Here is a 21,787-nt window from a genome sequence, read left to right as displayed (position 1 = left end):
AGAAATAACGATGGTGGCAAGGCATTCAGTGTTGACGCAGTTAAGTTATGGAACAGCCTTCCCCATGATATCAAAAATAAGCCTAGTATAAAACTATTCAAAACAGCTGTGAAAAAGCATTTTATAAGCTCATATAAAAACCTGGACAACTTTGAAACAATATTAAGCAATAGCACATTATCTAATTTTAATTTTTTATAAATTAATTTTATCTTTCTGAATATTTTTAAGTATCCTGCTATTTCTATCATAGAATTTTGTAATTATTTATATATTTATTTATTTATCAGTTTTTTGTAATGCTGTATAATCTAGTTAGAGGGCCACAGGTTTGTCAGCTTTTCAGCTGTTACGTGTCCCCCTCTATAAATAAAGTCCTTACTTACTTACTATCATCATATGAACGCGACGGCTCAAGTTTTTATATAGATGTTTCTCTGTCTCCGAAAAAACTATGTTTTCGCTTGTTTGTAGCGAAGTCCTCTAATCCGACTGCTTGTGACCACTCTTTGAGTCTAGGTTTATTGGCGGTTGCATGACCAAACAGGCCAATTTGAGCTTCTTATCCCTTCGCTAATAAGCTTGTAATCGAACAGGTCAACCACTACTTATAAAGTTGGAGTGGCCAATGTCATCAGCCAATGAGTCTCGAGCCTCAGTCTGAAAGCAAGAATAAAAAAAGTTACTGTTTTAAGAACACAATGTCTTCCCCTGTATGTTGGCAAAACTAACATAATCGATTTACCTCAAATTTGATTCAAATACTGATTTCTTGCAACTACAAGAATAACAGCTGTTTATGAACCGCGTGTTGTGGTTTTGCATCTACAGCCAAATTGGTGGCGTCTGTAGTCGAATACTTGCCACATTTGAAGATTATTTTCCAACGAGTAAGTTCCTCCTGGGAATCTCAAACCGCCGCAAGAGTAAGGTTTTTCTTTAGCCCTTCCATGACTTAGATTAGTATTATATAGTGTTTGCGGGGAAAGATTGGTTCCTAGAGCATGCCTCAAGGTGTAATGCAGCAATTGGAGCTTTAGCCAGATGATGCAATAATTTTGTTTTTCTCCTTCATTAAACAATCCAATTAGTATGTACCTTATATTTTCCATGAACAGAATTCTCTAGTAATTTGTACATCCGAGCCTCGCTTTCATGATGCGCTTGTCTCTATCGCTCGCAGGATTACACTCTTTCTAGTCGAGTTACCTCCCCTGGCATTTTAAGAACATGATTAACTTCAATAACATGACTCCTTTTTTCGTCAAAATGTTTTTAACAAAATGCACGCGGCGACCTTGTTGAATGGGCTATGGCGCGCTCTATACACGAAGGGCAAGAAAAAGTTTGAAATAAGTTTAAATGATAAATACACTTACAATGTATATATGAAGGTCATATATTTTGAACTGTGGTATTAGATACATATGATGCACGATCCTCGCAGTAGAGAGCGCTATTTATGCAATAGCGAAAATCAGACCTGAAAATAATCAGGCCTGTACGGGATTCGAACCACTGACCTCTCCGATACTAGTGCAGCGCTCTACCAGTTGAGCCAACAAGCCAACTGGGAGCAGGTCGTTAAGTTGATTCGTAATAAACCCGTGATAACAAATCAGATACAATGTATATATGAAGTTCATATATTTTGAACTGCGGTGTTAGATACGTATGATGCACGATCCTCGCAGTAGGGAGCGCTATTTATGCAATAGCGAAAATCAGACCTGAAAAAAATCAGGCCTGTACTGACCTCTGCGATACTAGTGCAGCGCTCTACCAATTGAGCTAACAAGCCAACTGGGAGCAGACTGTTAAGTTGATTCGTGATAAACCCGTAATAATAAATCAGATACAATGTATTTATGAAGTAAATACACTGTCGGATGGTTTACCTAACCTAAACGCCCCTACTCTGGGACTTTATTAAGCATTAAACGTAAAATTTAACAGCTGTGGTGACAAGGGATTTTGAAGCACCGCCAGACAACCCGAACAGAGATCCTGATTTTGTTATTTTTCAGAGAACAGCCGGGTAATTTACCAAGTTTGAAAGAGCACACACAGATTTGTCATCACCACGTTCTAGCTCGATCACAGCGTAGTTTGTTCCAGGTTTTTCTTGAAATTCTGGAAGAGGAGTTAAAAAAATCTTTTTGCTTTCCGTTCCTAAGGGGGATCGCGTGTGATGGTAGCTGTTGTATTACAGTCAGTGCACGTTATCTTCATTGCGTTCATATCATGTCTCTCGAGAGATACCCCTGCTCTTGCATGTCCTGTCGCGAGACCTCTGAGAGGGGTTGTAAAGTATTTTTAGATTTAATGGGGACATGGATTTTATCTTTACGTAGGAGGAAACCAAATGGAGATGGAAGATTTCCAACTAGAGATGTAAGGTTAATTCAGTGACAATTTATGGGATTAACATTGAACAGGTTAAAGGTACTTAAAAGGCAAACCAGCTTCCTTCCTTACACTGAAATGACCAGTTTCTAGTCCACGAACGGTTGTGTGGAGCAGGGCGACTGTTCTTCTCGCACGATTTTTACACCAAACGAATTATCCTACTAAATCGTGAGTTGACGTCTGAAATGAATTTTGGGATTGAGTTAAAAAGCTGTATTTTTGAAATAATGAATAAAAATTATCATGTAAGCAGAGCATTTAGGGAACCTGGGAGGTGATTTATCGTTTTCTTGAATGTATAACTTAACTCGTCAGCTTATAGTGGGCATGTTGTATTTGTCAATATTTTTCGGCTTTCACTGTAGATGTTGTCTTATGCCGGTGGTGTTGGTGTGACTGGTGTGACATGTTTATGATGTACGTTACCTTTTGCTTCTTAGTGATTCACTCTCGTGGGGTAATAAGAAACTGATATTCTGATGATTGACAAACTAACATCATATTTACAATATCCGTCCGAAGAGTTTCTAACTTGCATATTCTATCCCCCCTCCTACAAAAATCATTTTAAAACTAATTTATTGGGGGGAAGGGGTACTAGAACGTCGTTTGGATAAGTACGGTTTTGCAGCCCATTACTCATACGCTGTCTTATTTTTCCGCGGTCAGTCAGTTTTGTCCGACTAGAAATTGTCAGAGGCCTGGTAGAAAAAATTTAAGGGAGGGTTTCGTCTTATGTCGCTAGCAAATACTGGTCAATCGGTTTTTATAAAGGCTATGGGAAAACCAAAAGCAAGAATGGGAGAACTAAACCTTCGGCTGGTTTCAGATCGATTACTGGTTTAAAAAAAGATTATGGAACGCACGGGATTACATGCTGGAACAGGTAACTGCATAGATCGACACGACTCTCGAAGCTGAATATGTGGCCTATTCTAAGAATTTTACTGTAAGAAATGATCCACTCTCTCCTGACATGACCATAATACAGAAACGCAAGGCGTTGATTTTCGGTGTACAAGAACAAGAGGGGAGGCTCTCATTTTGAGACTCCTGACGAGGAATTGCGAGGGATCCCTGTTTCAGTTCATGTTGTGAATGATTTGTCAGATAAGTACATGGTTTAAATTTCGATTTGTCCAGTTAAGGAAAACCTGTTAGGTACCGGTCTATTGTGCTTGTTAAACTAACGACGAAGTCGTTTGCAACGCTTCCAAATGGGATACCTCTTTATCAATGTATTATCGCAGAAAAAGACTAACAAGCCCCAAGAGTCAAACATGTTCTAAAAATTATTAGGTACAGTGTGTGTTTACATGATACGACGGTCAGGCCAAATGTTGGAGGCGAGGTCATGAACTAAAACAGAGTAATTCCTTACTCCACCAACAGGTTTAAGAAACACACAGGAGAAATTTTTTAACTAAAACGCGTCCTTATATTTTATCTAGTGTCCCTTTTTTAGTACTGAAAGGCGTATCTTTTGGTCTCATTTTCAGGTGCGATATTCATAACAGCTCTCAATAACAGAGCGGGTCACCCATCGGCAGTATATTCTGCCGGTAGCCTTGTATCCAAATGTCATCAAATAGCGGTGGAGATTTGTGCGTCTTGGCCCTATAAGAATTACGTGATTGTAATGAGATAGGTATCATCGTCAATCCCCACAGTACGTGTTCAGAGCAGTCATCTTATGACCTTGACCGTGCTACGCAACATGTTGAATCGTGTTTGATCAAACTTGCTCTTTGAACGCGAAACACGTGTTCGTGTAATGTAGGCCCAGTGACAGGTAAACCCAGATAGCGCCCCAACAACGCCACGCGTACAGCCGTACGGCGTTTTCCGAAATGGTAGACGGAGGAAGGAAGGAAAATCGCTTTTCGGGCGTCTCAGAGTTGACATCTACTGCGAAGAGGGTGAAATCGAGGTTGTTGAGTTGGATTTGGAGGTAATAACATTTCTAGTCACCCGGCTAATTTTTTATCGTTTCAGGTACTTGCCCCTGCCTCGCGCAGGAATCCATGAAGGAAGATCCATGGTCAATTCCCTGTATGCAACAAGTCTAGCATAAAAAATGTACAAAATGTCAGTGGGTACACCCACAAATAATATTGTTTACTCTATGTGTTTCTCCCTCGATGTGAATTTACTCTAGTATAAAACGCACTTTCAAAACTTTGCAAACAGTGGCCTCCGTGATCCTAAGGGGTGCAACGCCTCTCTGAGAATCGCAGAACTGAACATCGCTGCATTCTCCAACGCTGAAATTAATTCAAAACCACTAGAGTGTGAGTTCGATAACGAGTGTGTTTCACGTGTACTGAATTTGATAGAGTGCTTTCAAATATTCAGGTTACTTAACGACAAGTTGGTCAATTTCAACTTCAGAGAAAAAAAAGTTAACCGTGGAAACAGCGGATAATAGCGTGCCGTAAGCCATTCATCGAAAGTCAGGCTGAGAAATGATTTAATAGACATAAAAGACAATTGATTTTACAAATTGATATTTGACGTCTTCGACAAGCAGTTTTATGACGTAAACGCTGACTTAAGACTTCTTTGTATTATTTTAGTGACCACAATCTCTCGCGTTAGTGAGAGAAGGAAATTGCGAGTCAGTAATCTTTTAAAATTATTCTTAATTGTTTTTGTCGGCTTCTTTCAGTACCTTGAATCACGCAGAGCTGTTTAGCTCAGTTGTTTAGCTCAGTTGGGAAACGGATTTCCGCCCACTCTTACATTTTCGAACCAAAACACTGCAAACCATCCTAAAAAGTGTTTGGAAACTGATTAAGGGGCATCATCGTTTACGTAGGACTGATCAATCACGCAAGACACGGCTATTTGAAGATAGCTAAATTTGATATCTTTGGATATTCGACGCCTGGAGAGGGTTGACAGTTGAGGAATCCAACATCTAAGGATTTTTCAGAATTTGAGAACATAACTGGGCGATTAATCAGAACAAACAGTCTTTTTTCGCTGAGGCAGTATGTCGCGGCTGTTGTTGTAATTGTTGTCGCCATTGTTGTTGTTGTTGTAACTGATATCAGCGTTGCAACTGCTCTTGCTCCAGTTAATTTCATCAGATGGACTTGCATAAAAAGCGCAAATTGAAACAAAACGGTAAAAGTCACCTCTGATTTTGCTCGCTCTCAATTTCAATATTTTCTGAATCTTAAACGGCACCGGCACAACGATAAAAGAAAAATGTCAGCTTTTGAGAACAAGTTATCGCTCAAACGGCTTAAAAACAGACAGAAAGTTCCGGCAATTTGCGCACAATATAAACGTGCTCGTAAAATCTTCGTATAAAATTTGTCACAAGTCTTCTGTTAGCGCCTTTTCATTGGCACTAGTGACAGACGCCCTTTACCCTCTCTCCGGAAGGAAGCAATCTTATACCAAAGAATTTTACAGCACGTGTCTTAACATTATACTCAAAGAAATATTTTTTTAAAAGAATTCTTGTCCAAGTAGCTGTCACATTAAAATTTTTTCCTGACCAGCGAGTGTCGATAGTATTAAGTAAAAAGTTATGTGAGGTCCACTTCTTGGTGAAATAAAAATCACTAATGGCATTTCCTGAAAATTTCTAACGGGTAGAAGTTTTGATGTTTCTGATATCGCCTACTCGGAAAGGGCTTTTACAAAAATACTTCAGGCTTCAAACACGTGTTTTCGTGAGGTCGGCGTTTATAGTTCGTTTAAACTACACAATTACCTTACGTAATGACATGGATGACGCTGGCAGTAACCTCTTCATATCATCTTAGAATGACTTCTGAGAAGAAAATATTTATACATGTATTTTATACACATATACTTGTTCTATGGAGCTCAAAGTTCAGACAATAGCCAGCTACATCTGACATAAATATCTCGCTTCTAATCTTAGTAACAGAAGGACTAAAGTTTAGGTACTCCAGAATTTCTGAATAAAACGTGAGTTCAAAATCCACCGAGTTAGAATTCATAATAGTTGGGGAGAGAAAAGTACTCAACATCTTCGGAAATCACTCTCTGACTACAAACATCCTGTAACGAGGGACTTAATAGTGTGGTTCCGAGATCCCCAGGTGAACTTCTAGAATCTCTTCTGCCTCACTAATCTATTCCGTTAATTACACTCCTTAGCTATAATACCACAACTCCACATGGGGTAAATCATACAGACAGCGGTTGTCACGATGGGCTGAAGCAAATGTAATATATAAGGGGTTGTTCATGAAACGACACTAGTTTGACCCTGCGTGCAAGCGTACAAACAGTTCATTGGAAGGCTCTCATCGCATCGTAAACGTTGAAGGTAAAGTCTAACCTTTTTTTTTAGCTGCCACAAACTTATCCGTATGCCCTCGACACTTCGATGCTATGTTATAAAGTAATACACTGCAAATCTCGTCTTCGTTAAAAATTTTTCTAGCATGCGTGCCAAATAAAATTATGTTGCGGTGATCGGTGGTTGATTTTCGACAATTTTTAAAAATTTACATTTCAACAAGAAAATGGAAAAAAAAAAAACCAATTCGTTTCAGTATGAACCGCTGTAGTTTGGGTTGACAGACTTACGCAAAACAATTGCAAAAGCTGCTAAGATGTTTTTCTACTTTTCCAAAAGGGCGGTAGCTAGGTGTACCTTTGGCCAACACGCACACATCCCTTTTTGTTTACTTTGAAAGCGAAGGGCTACTCACCGGTGTGGTTGAGTGAGTTGCTGCTCTGCTTTCTTGAGGACTTTCACGTCAAGCGCTAAGCGCCCCTTGTTGACTTTCAAAATATCACGAGGTCGACCAAAGGGTTTTCTTTTCCCACGCTTGAATGCGGGGAACTTGTTTGCTGGCCAACTGTGGCTTAAGCCATCGTTTTGAATCCCATTTCAAGGGATTTTCTGATCTTAAATAATTTTTTTTCGCATTTATAAAGCGATTAAAAAAATATCCAACCACAGAATTGTTAACATGATAATATCTGGATTATGTAATAAATAACTATTCGCGATTATCATTATCACAAGGAAATTGGAGATCATCGTCAACCATTTGTAGGATCACAAAGATATATTTTATCAGTTTCAAGCTATTTCGTTCGGTAAGAAGTCTGTGGATGAAACTTAGGAACTTTGATTGAAAGCCATGCACTGTGGTGATCATAAAGATCGTAAAGATCAGAGAACAGGAAAATTGAAAAGTCTGGTATGTTTCCCTCATTAGGCTGTAGCGGCATTGTAAGAATCGTTTCTAGAGGTCAAAGGCGTTTTCATAGTCTTGAGGAAATGATCATGATCATGACGATCAACTTTTAACTTCCTTGAAGAGATTGTGCTTCTTTTTTGGAATTTGATGACCCGATTAAGAGGAAGATTCGCCTGTCTCGGTTTCAGGCACGCTGCATACATATAAATCAGGATATCACCGCTACAGTAACGACGATAGATTCACTACGGTAACTTGTAACTCCCATTTGGCAACTTGTAACTCAATCGACAGCAGATTAGATCACATCTGGAGCACAGCATTAACGATTTTTCAAGCAATTAATGACCAATATTTTATGCTTTGCATTTCCTTTCATTGGAAGCTTCGCGAATCTTCACGAAACTCCAAAAAATCTTACATTCTTGAGCAGCGTCATACAGTATTTACTTTGCAGAGCGCGTATGGTATAACCCCCCCCCCCCCTGCTCCTATCCCCTCAAGCTCTTCTCCCCTATTCTGAGTTTTACGCCGTTGTTCTTAACGGTCCATGGGTATTTCTCGTTTTGCAGGGGAGGGGTGGGGGCTGTTTGGAGGGCAGAAAAAAATCATTTGATCTATTACAATAGCCATTAAGAGATACAAAGCTCGTGTTCAACACGATCTTGCCCGTTGGCAAGACTACTTGAAAGCCTGAAATATCCAGCAGGACTGGCATTAGTAGTGGCTTTAATGTAGTATTTAATGTAGTATTTAATGCAGTATTTAATGTAGTATTTAATGCAGTATTTAATGCAGTATTTAATGTAGTAAATTTACTAAACGAATCGAGTTTTCTCTGTATCTCAATGTTTTCTGGTACCGATTTAATATTTCCCTTTTAATCATAAAGAGCGACACCGCCCTTTGCTTTAATCAAGAGACAGTAATTTATCCTGTTTTTTCATATTGGGCGCATTTTCCTAAATGCGCATTCGTACCGGCGGAAAACATATTCTAAGGAGAGCAGTCTCTGATTCCGGAATGTTCAGTTCATATCCTTTCTTTTTATTATGTTTCAGGAGCGTTCAAAGAACTATTCCTACCTTTGATTTTTGTCGGAATACACCACCGAGTCATGTTCTTAATTTGTAGCGAAGCTATTTCACATATCCACGCACTCATCACTCAAACATTTTTTGGCCTCATTCCCGTGCACTGAGTAGTCATATGATGTCGTCATGGTAATCTCATTGACGACTCTAGACGCGAGATTACATATCACACCTGTATTCTTACCTACTTTGTTACCTAACACATACAGTTGAACTTTCGATAGATCTTCAAGCCACTCGTTATTCAGTCACGACTACATTTCCGTGTGCTAAAGCCAGATTTTCAAAATTACTCAACCTGTTAGTTGAAAGGCATATTAGTGATACCATGCAGTAGCAAGTTAGATTAGGAAACTTTAAACTTACCTAAATGCAGAAAATCTTAGATGTTTTTATTTTTTAAAACATTTTGATGATCTTAGCGGAAGATATCAAATCACTTTTTTCTTAATCGGAAAATGTCCTATTAATGAACTGGTTTCAGCTCTTAGCCAGTATAAAACTCTTGTTATATTTAGCGATACTTGCACGTGTTTTAAAGCCTGTTTCAAATATGACACGAGTTTATCAACATCCTCTATATTTGTACTCGTGAGTGGTAATCAAATACAAGGCAGTCGGCTTTCCTTTGCAATAAATCGGCTTATTTCGAATGACCTCTATCTTCATTTATTTTTATTCTTATTTTACTGGCGTGGCCGTAATACAGCTTAGAGCTGTTAGTGCTAGACCATCTAACGAATATTTCGTTATGTTCACGATCACCAGCATTGCTCAAATCATGAAAATTCTTATCTCCTGAAATGGAGGAACAATTTAATGATGTGGGATAAAGAAACCTCAAACATTTCTATTGGAAAGTGTTCCTCTTATTCATTCAGTGAGACAGTTACTTGCTTATTTGTACCCAAACCGGACTCAACAGTCTTGTGCCACAGACAGTCGCTACCATCACCCCTTCTTATCAGAGCTTAGAAAGTTTTAGCTTAAGTGTTAATGATATGTTAATAGCAAGTCGTTGATGTTTCTTATATTACTCTAATTACGTCGTTGAATGTATCAATCATATTTAATGAATGTTATTTTTGGAACAAAACCTCTTAGAATTGGCGACCAAAGGTTCTTGAATATTCTCACCAGATTATTTTCTCTTCCTAGACAACAAACGATAGCATCAATTTCTTGCAAAAGCCAACCTTTGTTAGGTTAGGCTGGCAAAACCTTTTGTCTTCATTATTGTTTGCGCTTTTAAGCTATGTGGCGAGAAGGGCAGGAAGTGGTGATTCGAATTTTTTTGATTGAGTAAACATGATATGTTTATAATATACGGAGCTTTCAATGCAGTTTTTTACAAGTTCAGATGCAAAAAAAAAAAAAAAAAAAAAAAAAAAAAAGGACGAGAAGCGGGGCATGCGCAATGGCAAGAGTGCTCACCTATTCAGGTGTTCTACCTGAGTTGAGTGTGTTGTTGGTTCCAATCTTTTAGTACTCAGACGGTTATTATTGTGTTATTCGGACTCAACGCGATGCCTTGTTCCCAATGAATCCTAACGATTACAGTTTCCGAGAAAATAAAGTGTTTTTATTGAAAGAAGTACCTGTAATTCCAATCTCCACTTTGCTTTATTACTGGAAATCCTCAGCTTGGGATAATATGCCATTGCTTTGGTTACTGTAATCAATTCTGTGATTGGCGAATTCACTGCCTAATGTAAATTCCCGACTACAGGTGTCCAGTTTCAACCAAATTTCCGATTACACTGTCCATTTGCAACTGTACAAAATTATTCGATGAAATGTGATAGCTATGATTAGGAGAGTGATGTGTTTTCTGTCAATGGGCAAATTAGCAGATCTCTTCAAACGCATGATGGGTATCCTTGGGTTTCTTTGAATTTTTTTTACAACAAAATTCCAACCTTTTTAGCGATACCGAAGCGTTCTGTATTTGGTCGCCCAAATACAAGACTTCCTTGATTTCTTTGCGGAAACGTCTGACTGGCCATATCAAGATATTTACTATTGTACCAAATCATGTAGGTCTTTTCTAGATTACGCAGGTGAGGCTGTTTCGTCAAAGCGGGGGAAGTTTCACTGACAACAAATAAGTATCATTTTAGAATTTGGCGGTTTTTTTGGGTGGTAATTCTTCTCTGTGCTGTATGCGCTGATCTGTTTTTGTTTTTGTTTTTGTTTAATCATAACTTACATTTGATGCCTTAACATCACGACAACATCTTAATAAGCAGTTTTGAAATTTTTTTTTTAACCTAACCCTCCCTCCCACCCATCCCCCTCCCCCACCCATCCCCCTCCCCCCACCCATCCCCCTCCCCCCCACCCATCCCCCTCCTCGCCGAAATGAAACACCTTTTCGGGGAGCTTGACGAGCTAATGAGGCTCTGCACGTGAAAAATCTTAATGATACAGAAGACTCAAGATCAATTTCTACACTCCATGTCTGGTACAATATGAATGGTATTCATCTCATTAAAGCCTACTATTACTTTCCAGCCGTTTGACTCTTGATTTCCTACATCTAATCAAATTGAAAAGTCCACCTTGAAAATGGACTATTTTAGAGCTATAACAAACAAATCACGTTCTCTTTCTATCACCACTTATTCACACATGTTACAAATCCTTATTCCTTGCTGCTTCTCGCTATGGGCTAGCGTGACGTTTTAGCCGTCTGTTTGAACTTCGACTCTCTTTGAGGTCGCGAATAAGCCCATACGGAGACGTTTGTATAAGCATTTAGGGATATGATATTTGAACTGTTTTTACTTATACTTGGATGGGACACAGCCTTGTCAATACCTTTTAGATTGTACGATTATTCTAAATATAGATAACCCAATTGAAAAACTTAGACTGAAATATTACAGAGTCTCATGCAATACCTGACAAGTGGAATGGAGTTTTTATCTGCCCTTTAGCTTTTATAATATTTTGATTTAAACTGCTTTTTAAATGGCCCCAGAATTACACGAGAGGATATTTAATGCAGTTGAACATGCCGCAGATTTCCATCTTCAGCTCTTTTATTTCCCCATAGAATTCGACCAATTTCCGGTGTCATCAGAGGCCACAGACAATATAAGCATCTAATAAAGTAAATTTTTTTCAAGATAAGTTTTCAGTCTGAAGAGTGAACTGGTATAGTTGTTCTTTAATCATCCTGGTTTACGCATGAAATATCTGCTTGCTTACTTTAAAGATCTGCTTTTTTTTCTGGAAAACTGTGAATTATATCATGGGAAGTGCAAATTAACGAGTTAGCTCAGACCCTCACGCAAATCGCTCCGTAGATTTCCCCTCGAAAGATTTTGTCGGATTATGTCTTGCGCATGATCTTGTTAGGTTAACAACCACATCCTAGTGGCTTAGTTTTCTCAAACTGCTTGCTTATTCATTGGTCATAGGCTAGTTTCTAATGTTATTCCCAGCAACTACGCAGTGACTAGAATAAGTTTAGAGACGCTTTTGAGACGTCTTAAAGTCTTTATACTTCCGTTTTCAAATATTGCAATGAGATTAAAAATTCAACCAAACATTGTTAGAGCTTTATCAGTAGAAATGCTGGCAACTCTCTAGATCTCATAAGTGTGACGGTAACCTGGCTTTAACTTTTCGACGGTATATTCCAAAAACTTTCTGGACATTAAGAAGAATGAAATGGCCACCGCCTATGGGAGTGAAACAGGCGGCTAAACTTAGGACTAACATATCCACTAAATTTTATTAGGGTAATAATATATCATTGAAATAATCGGTCTAGATAGAACATGAACGACACTTTTTAAAAAGCATTTCCGGAGTCTTAGATTACAGTAAACTTGAAATTAGTGAGTAGTAAGAGGTTTAGGAGGATAGATTTTAACAATTGACACCCTGCAGTTATTAGTAAAAGGAATATCCCTGCCCAACTCATTTCAGTGTCCTGCCGTCGGTCGTGGTTGAGTGATAACCTTGATATACCGAGAAATATTCTATGACAAAGTCCTCTAATAACTTCAAAAAGAGGGATTTTACCACTCTTCATCAGAGGTGTGGAGGTAACCAACTTGTTAAATTTATTTGCAAGAATTGTATCGAACATCATTTAGTAAACATATCCAGTTCTATTGGCTTACTATGGTGCAACATAAAAGGGGTTGCAAGAGCAAGTTGGTCATTGCAAAAATGGTGTTAACTTGCCAAGCTCGGATAAATCGAAAGCGAATCGATTCACGACCATCATGTCATTCAGGGGTCTAGACTTGCTTTTCTATCATATTAAGAGACTTTACAGTCAGTAATACTCTGAGCAAGTGTTTCGCATAGATGACTCGTGAGTTTAAGTCCGAATCCTTGGAGTTGATATTTGTTGGGTGGAAACTTTTGTAGTCGAGACAGGTGGAAGATAATGCCTTTCTCTTGGCTTTGCTTAACCCCCTTGTCCAGTCCATTTTCAATGACTCAGGTCCTAACGTTTTGTATTTTGTTTACTTAACAGATAAACATGGCTAAATCAAGAATATCCTGGCTGCAAATTCTTTGTGTAATTTTGGTTGTTGTTCTCCTTCTAGAAGCAGTTGAGAGCAGGGTAAGCGATAAAGACGTGATAGACCTCTTGTCATTTAACTGCCTCATTAATAAATTAGTGGCAAATTCATCTCCTTCTTAAACAGTCTAACAGCTATAATTAAATGAAGAACTATTTAAAATGGGGAGTCGCATTAATCTGGAAATTGTTCATCTTACACGGCTTTAAATTGACTTCTTAGAAGACAGTGCTTGTTGTCAGATGAAAAGGGTAATTTGTCCCAGTTCCATCCAACAGATAAATATCCACGATAACGATGGTATATGTATTAAGGCTGAGCTTTCAACGTCCTTACCTTAAAAGGAATGTTAAAGAGACATAACAGGAAAATCGATCTTCAGACTTCTTGACAGAGTTCCAAATTCTTTATGCTTAACCTTTTGCGGTTTTAATTTGGTCCTATTTAACGAATTTCACTAGATGTTTGTTAATTGGGTACTCAGCCGGCTGGCTAAATGGAATCCAAGATTACATAACTAAGCTTGTCGAGAATGAGGCTGTTGCATCGCCTAAGGGTCACCAATTGCAAACACAGGACTGTTGTTTAAGGATTTGCTGCAGACAAAATATAATGCTCAATAGCTATTGACAGGACGCCAACGTAAATAATCATCACCAGACATTTTAGCTCATTTGACTAAAATACAGAAAGTAATGAAGATATAGGCTGTTCCTTTGACATTTTTCTAAAAGAGGAGCTCGGGAGATTTCCTAACATTGAAAGACTATTCAGAGCAAATCTACAAGACAGAGTCTCTCCAACACAAATTGATTTGATCCATGTATAAACATTTTGATTCACTGTTATGTGTAGCTTTCTGAAATTTCTCTGCCTCACTCACCGACATTTCTCCAATCAAAAGTTCCTGGCTAAGGTACTATTTTTTTTTTTTTTTTTTTCATTTTAAGGGGGGAGGGGAGAATTTCTTGAATGCTTATCTCGATTTGCATACTTCTTGTATTCGTGATTACTTCAGGGAGTGGCGTTGTTTCTCAAGGCTTCTTTAGAGGGTCAATGTTCAAATCATTAAAAACTGAGCTTCTTATTTAAAACTAAGATTTCCGTTTAACCATCTAGACTCCATTGAAAGCGGATACGGGAAAATGCGTGGAAATTGCGTCTTAAGTTAGAAGCAATCTCAGAGTCGCAGAGAATGTTGAAGACTTCACAAGATCTAAATGTTTTTTTTAAGAATAAGACCTTCTAGATTGTTTTGCCAACTGAGGCAAGACCTAAATGCGTGATTTGCAACCGTAAGAGATGAACATTGTCACATTCCCTTTTATACGTGAATCCCCCCTCATCCCCCTCCCTCCGCGTAAAAGGAAAGGTCAATAACAAAAAACTGATTTTTTCTTAAGAGAAAGATATCTTGTCAATAAGTCTTTTACAATGAGTCTTTTACACACGGGTCTCCCCCATCCCCGCGTAAAGCAAAAAGATCGCTTTTCTTTGTATCATTCTCGTTTTAGAGAGATATCTCCTCCATGATAAAAATTGCCCTGGAGTCTTGGGCGTGAAAAGGAATTTTGAATTTTTGTTTACAATGAAATTATCTTTGTAGAAGACTGAAAATTCGGCCTATAACCATTTTTTTGCTAGGCTATCACTCCCAAATTTTTATTAATAATTAGAATGTTTCAGAACGTCACGGGAATAGCCGTTGTCATCAAAGGGAAACTTTCTCTACGATCTTCGTGTGACTGATCGATTTGCAGGATTACACCAGGCAGCATGCTCCCTAGGGTTTAAATATTATTCCTGCTTGAGGGATTATCCATTCACAACAACCACACTGCACTTCCGAATCTAAAGAACTAAACATTGATGCCTTAAGTTGATACAGATGTTTTGTTGACACGGAGGTGTGCCATTTTAGCCTCTAGTTACATGTCAAATTACCAATTCCCTGCTCCAAGTGAACAAAATCAATATATATTTTGAACAACATAGGGAAAGCTCCATTGTTTAGTCAGACTTCTCGTTTGAAACAAAATTTTAATTTGGTATACGCAAAGTATTCACTTTGCGGCATTCTATTTAGCTTGTAACATTAGGATACCAGATAACTGCCTCTCGTGTACATTTGTGCAAAATTTATAATTATCTCTTTCAATTTTAAAATTGACAAAAAGAGGAAAGATAGTAAACGAATACCAGATAACTTATATAAGTTATTAAAATTAATTCAAATAGCACTTCACCAGAATTTACGATTTTTTGGGGGGAGAGGGAGGGGAAAAATGAGGTCCAGATGTTAGGAGGTTCTCCGATTGTAAACCAAAGGAGATCGTTCATAAGATTCACTGCTTGTTAGCAGATTAACCTAGGAACAAGGCCACGTCAAAGTCGCGATGGGTGTCTGTCAGCATGGAAAATGAGATAACAGCGGAAAAATATAGAGAATTCTTTATTCTCTTTGGGTGCACTACATGGAACTAACAAGATTAACGCTCCTAGTAGACATGGTGGTCCCAAATTATGAATTTATGCTGGGATAAAAGTAAGGTAAAGTAGATTTACTTTTCCCCCTAAGTTTCACATCCTTCTTAGCACACTTCTTATCCAAATCGTACAAATGGTAATGGAGAGTGTCCAAACTAAACCGAGAATCCTCTGAAATCTAGATTAAACCACACGTATGTCGATTTAAACGTATGATGAGTATACGGCTACTCCAGTACGTGCGTTGTGCGTCTGATGGTCTCGGTTGGCGATGCGAATGGGGTTACTAACGGCATTAATTTTAATACAAGAGTTGTTGGAAATTCTAAACTAAAGGAAAAATGCAAACCCAGCGTTCGTATATCATAACTTCTCAGGGAGAAGTATAAGTATAATCTGTTGCATTCAACACAGATTATCCTTTGAATCTTCCACATATCCAGGGGGTAGTGCGTCCGATTCAACACCTGCTGGGAGACCTTTCAGATTTGCAATAATAGGCCAGCATCATAACTCTTCCCTTATTGGAAATTCATTGTATTCTTGCTTCTTGAGTTCCAATATTAGTTAATTAAGTTAAATGGGATAGACGGTCTATGTCTCCACTAGGTATTAAATATTGAGTGCTGCTGAACTGAGGAAAGCCATCATTGTCTAAAACTTCGTATGACACGAGAAACTTTATTTGAATGACTAGAGTAAAAAATATTGATATTATATAAATGCTGCTAAGCAAAACACACGATCGCATATTTGACAATGTTAAGACGCCGTTCATGCAAACAGCTTCGCATTCAAGGATTTGGGCTGTGGACAATCAAACTATTTGTAACCACTGTAAGGTAATAAATGATCTTAATGGAGAGCTATACCTTTCAAGCAAGCGACAAGCTGCCTGTGCCCCTTCCGGCTGTGATACAAAACTTAAAATGACCGCACATAAATTCTTTCAGTAGCCTTTAATTGAAATCAGTCCTTAGAATCAAGGCGTAAGGACAAAATACCTTCTTGGGTTGGTTTAAAAGAATATTCGTAAGCAAGCATTACAAGTTCGCAGCAATGTAGCGAGAAATACCCCCATTGTGACTTTTTGTGTCTTCTCTTGAACTTTCAGCCATCCAAGAAAAGCAAGAAAAAGCCTCGCGTGAAGCAATGCGGAAACGAGGGTCATCTTTGCCAATCAGGTTCAAGGAAGGTAAGGAGTAGAACAATTAGCTGGAACTTGAAGGATTTTACAAACAAACACAAAAGGCAAGCAGACAAAGATTTGTGTTTGTATATTTTGCTTTACATATTCATAGAATGAGCTGTTTAGAATAAGTGAAGTAGTCATTTACGCTGCGTACATCCAGGGGACAATTGCGAAATGAATTCATGAAGCATCGTTTGTAGTTTTACTCTTCTGCTTTATGACTTGCGCTTTCCTTCTTTTTTTTATTTTGTCAACAGCTTTGCTGCAACGCTGGTTTCACTTGTCACGTACCTACTTCCTCACCCAATAAGACGAAAAAACTCAAGAGAAGAAAAAAGTTGGGAATTTGCAAACCAGTTAAACCGCAAGAGAAAGAAATTGACGAATCCCAAAAGAAACCATAATTTTGGTTTCCAAAGTCGACAAAGGAAAACAATAGTCTTCTTCGGGTGAAAATAAGGAAAACTCAAGGCCATCTCGTGGACTTTAGACAGGATACCTAAATAAACATAAGATTGCCAAACCAGACCATTACGTGGCTAACGGCGAAGAATAGCCAGCACCATTGACCTACATTCCGACCTCAACTAGACGGTGCTTTCTAACTTATTAAGGCGGTGGTATTGGCGTTATTTATGTTTGAAGATTTATTTATATACTTCGACAAGAAAAATTACAACGGTAACATTAAAGATCGTAAACCATTATGTATTTTGTAACACTAAAATTTTTCTATTTAATTGTATTTGATGACTTTTATTATACAATTGACTTCAAGATTGAGGCAATTTAGTAAAACAAAGGAAATACGCGAAAAAGAAGAGAACCAAGGCTATGGAATTTTTTGTAAGACATCATCCCTGGTCCACGCACACAGAAGTGTTTTTTTGTTTTTCAACCGTCCCAATTCATTTTGCTAATCATCTGCAAATGGAATGTTATTTCATGCTTAATGGATGGCTAGATAGGAAGAGTATTTTATCGAATTGATGAATAGTTTTAGTCTATAAACAAATAACATGTGAGCTTTGGTGTTACTGAGACGTCATGTTCCACACCCTCGCCATACACGTGCATTGACTGGGATGGCTCAAAAGATAAAATTCCTGATTCCTGAGCTGTGATTGGATGATGCTGATTAGTTAGATTGTTACCGCTTATGATGTCCGCTGCGCAAATGATTGAAGGCAGCATGAAACGAAATTGCAGGACCCCAGAGCTCGTATGTTTACGCCAAAAAACAAACAAATAAACAAACAAAAGAGAAACTTCTTCGACCTAATCGCCACTCGTTTGCAAAACGAGTTTACCTTCATTAAGAGATTTTTCTATTGTAGAAATTTTTCCCTCGGTTTTAGCGTGATTCGTTAGATTTCGCTCCAAAGAAAGGTTTCAGTAAATTGAAGTAGAGTGGTGCATCCTGTATGTGGCCCTCTTTATATAATTGGCCTTGCTATCTGATTCTCAGCCACGGATTTTAAAACACTTCTGTTGAATGTCAAGATAGAAAAAACCACAAGGGTTCATTGTTGCTTTGTACCTGTCGTAGTATGGAAACAAAATTATAAAGAAAGTAATACTTTGGGTAACCAAACGGCCGTGGCTTAAGAAACCTTTAGGGCGACTTCCCTGTGCATGCCTCGCGTCCTATCATCTCATTTCTTTATATCTGGTCTATTTTTAATGATAACCGTCTATGTGGGATTGATGAATCGTCTGTTGAAACTATTTTTGTTTAACAACAAACATATGAAACATATGAGTGAACTGTTTAGTTACCAAGAGGTTACTGGTGTCACGATTTTAGACTTTTTTACATTTCACAGAACTTGGAAAAAACGCTATGATATATGATCCATATTTTTAAGATATTGTAAGCTTTTCAGTATTTATTTTGCTTAGTCGAACTGAATATTAATAAATACTGATTTTTTAAAATGGAAATAAAGACTTAATTTAAATTTCTGGATGGCAATTTTTTTAAACATAGACGCGCAGTATTGCTGGGTTTTCAAGAAACAAATTGTTATTTATCATGTTCACATTAGAGTGAAATGTTTAATCGTAAGCTTTTTTTATGTACCTTAGTGCAATCTATGGTCTTACTATTTCCAACTGCAGCTTTTTAATAAAACAGTAGGTAGTCCTGTGTCAGACATTAGTCTTTTAATAATAATGTTATATCAACTTATCTAACTTTATATTTTCGCCCTCTCAAACTCATCAATTCATTAGGTCAACTACTAACAGCAGAGGTATACCACTTCGTGCATGTGGCTGGATACCACAGGATATCATTTTCCAGTGAGAGTGGTATATACCATTCTCAAATTCATAAATAATTTATGAGGGCAACAGCCAATAAATGAGGCATATTTGGGTCACATGCATGAACCTTGATATTCAATGAACACTCAGATGAAATCTTGAGGGTTTTTATTTGAGATGAAATATGATTTTGATCTCAGATCAAACATTTGCATTTTAATGAGCATTTTCATTAATTAATAGATCGCTAACAACAATTCCAAAAATGACCTACATATCATTTCATAAACGGTCTTCGGTGAATATCTCTCCCCCAACTTTCATCACAAACTTGCTAAGCTAGTAATTCAAGGTTACTGCATCTATTTCTTCAATACTAGTAGAAAGCTGTGCGACCTTGAATAAATTACAGTCATTAAAATGTACTCCTGGATCGAAAACAGGAGCTATAACCGACCGAGAAATTTGCCATTCGCCAAAAATTGTTACCGCCCATTTGTTCTTACATTTGGTAAACGACTTTTCGACTAACTCGCGTTCTTCGTAAACCGTTTTCGGCTCCCTAAATCTTGCCGCGCCGTCTTCACTCATGGTCACACATCAACTACACTAAAATAATTAATCATCCATGCATCTTAACGTAATGTTACGAAAAATGGAAAAATTACATCGCTCCATAATCATATTGTTCTTTCATTTGGGGAGGACAATGGAAAAAATTTATCACTGCATTTTTTGTTATGTTTCATTTGAGAAGTCATTTCAAAAACTTGTGCTTCGTGTTTCATCAGGGGTTCCAACTGATCCACATCGACAATTTTCCCAAAGTCAACGAATATTTATCAGTCACAACCTTACTTGGTTTGAGCCCATTGACAAAAACATTTATCTCACAATCTTTAGATTTGAGATATTCCAAAAATAAATTTTTTTTTCCACACGTTTTCTTTAGCCTTTCATCTACAGGAACTTCGTTCCTCATTTCTTCCGTCTTAAACTTTACTTTGATACAAGGACAAAAATGGTCGAACCATGTTTAGCTTGATCTTCGTTGGCCTCTTCATATTTAAACAGTGCGTTAGATACCCGTCGCCCAGTACGTTCCTTGATGAGTTTTCCGTTTACCCCACTCTGGGATTACCCAGAAGCACATGTACTGAACTCTAAGACAATGGTTTGTATTTTCCCCAACTGCGGAGCGCAAATCTAGCAACATTTTATTTCATGATTTCATCCCCACTGGAATCTTGTAAAAACCCCAATTTTTGAGGATTAGGCTTGAAGTGAAACGCACAGCTATCTTTCCCAAATATTTAACATAAACCAAGATGTAAACAATATAATTAAATATAGGCATAACTCATAGGACTGACCTTTCGGATAACAAATGCGTCAGTCATAGAATGTGGAATGTATTTCAGATCACATCTACCGCCCTGAAATTTTTTCGAGATATCTGAACGCTTTCTTCAGTAGAGCATGCGCACTATCAAAAACTTGAGCCTGCAAAAAATATCAGCGGTATTTGTGTTTGTTTACTTAAATTTTCAGTACGTGTCGCTCGGAAGTCTTGAAGACTGACTAACTACAAGAAATGATGTCCGCAATTAGGACAGAAACAAAAGAACGGCAAATAGTCTTTTATTTGGACAGATGATGAATTCGACTTAAAATCACAATGAAGTACAAAGTGGCCAAGACCATCGAAAACGTTGAGTGGGAATCATGTCAAACAAAGTACTCTGATATTTTAAACCGTTTTCTTGAGCAATATTCTTTGCCAGAAGGTGCCCCGTTCCGTTGACAAGGATTATCCACGCAGGAAAGACTGAATCTGGTGTCGTTGCGTCAGCATATTAAAAAATATACGGATTCGACCGTTCACTCGACACCGTATTTAATGCGTATTTTAAAAAACATGCTATGGGGAGCTTGCGGATTCATCAGCCTTGCGGATTCATCAGCCTTAATTCATTGAATACATGTGGACTGAAGGCCAATCCGTTACGAAAAAGTTGCGCGGGGGGCCGTAGATAAAAACCTGGTGGTTTTTCTTCTGGTGTTTCATTGGGTATCAAGATTTATCTACCTGACGCAAGCGGTCGTTAGTTATTGGTTGTTGACTGCATAAATAATTAATGAATTTAAAAATAATCGATTCTGTTTTCATTCCCGGAACAACTTACGCGACCATTTGGTATTACAAGCTATCGATTTCTGGACTACATTATTTTACTCTTTTCATCTCATCCTCCACACTTTTTAGCTGCCGAAATTGCTCCAACGACTTTGTTGCGGTCTACATCTGGACTCAGCGACAACTTGTAAGTGCTGGTAACTCCAGCAACTTTGACATTACAGAATAAATTAGATCACAACATTCATGAAAACTAATTACCAATAAAAAAGACATCATTGATCAGGAAATAATCGGGGAAGGAATACATCGCAAACAATTGAAATTGGAAGTCTGAGTTTATCATTTGTTTAAGGGTGAGAAGATATTTTCAATACTCGAGCTCGTGTTTCATCAGGGTATCCAAACACCTCTCGACAGTAAAAGCACGAGGCCGTTTTATCTTGGTGTTTGGA

General features: G+C 37.9%; 1 long non-coding RNA gene and 1 other non-coding gene across 2 annotated transcripts; one reads left to right on the top strand and one right to left on the bottom strand.

Annotated features, from left to right (window-relative positions):
* Positions 1 to 3,678: 3,678 nt before the first annotated feature.
* Positions 3,679 to 7,432, bottom strand: LOC111331037 (uncharacterized). Its single transcript, XR_002694871.2, has 3 exons — positions 7,110 to 7,432; positions 6,137 to 6,196; positions 3,679 to 4,474 (listed from the first exon to the last, which is right to left on the bottom strand). It is a non-coding gene; the product is annotated as an uncharacterized LOC111331037 (long non-coding RNA).
* Positions 4,221 to 19,076, top strand: LOC111331036 (uncharacterized). The gene is made up of 6 exons (XR_016001468.1): positions 4,221 to 4,360; positions 6,550 to 6,721; positions 12,641 to 12,759; positions 13,200 to 13,289; positions 16,850 to 16,930; positions 17,185 to 19,076. It is a non-coding gene; the product is annotated as an uncharacterized LOC111331036 (transcript).
* Positions 19,077 to 21,787: the final 2,711 nt, after the last annotated feature.

Source organism: Stylophora pistillata, chromosome 5 (genome assembly GCF_964205215.1).
Source record: "Stylophora pistillata chromosome 5, jaStyPist1.2, whole genome shotgun sequence".
Classification (NCBI taxonomy): Eukaryota; Metazoa; Cnidaria; class Anthozoa; order Scleractinia; family Pocilloporidae; genus Stylophora; species Stylophora pistillata.
The sequence above is the reverse complement of the archived record's forward strand: the minus strand, read 5'-3'. Positions and strand labels throughout refer to the sequence as shown.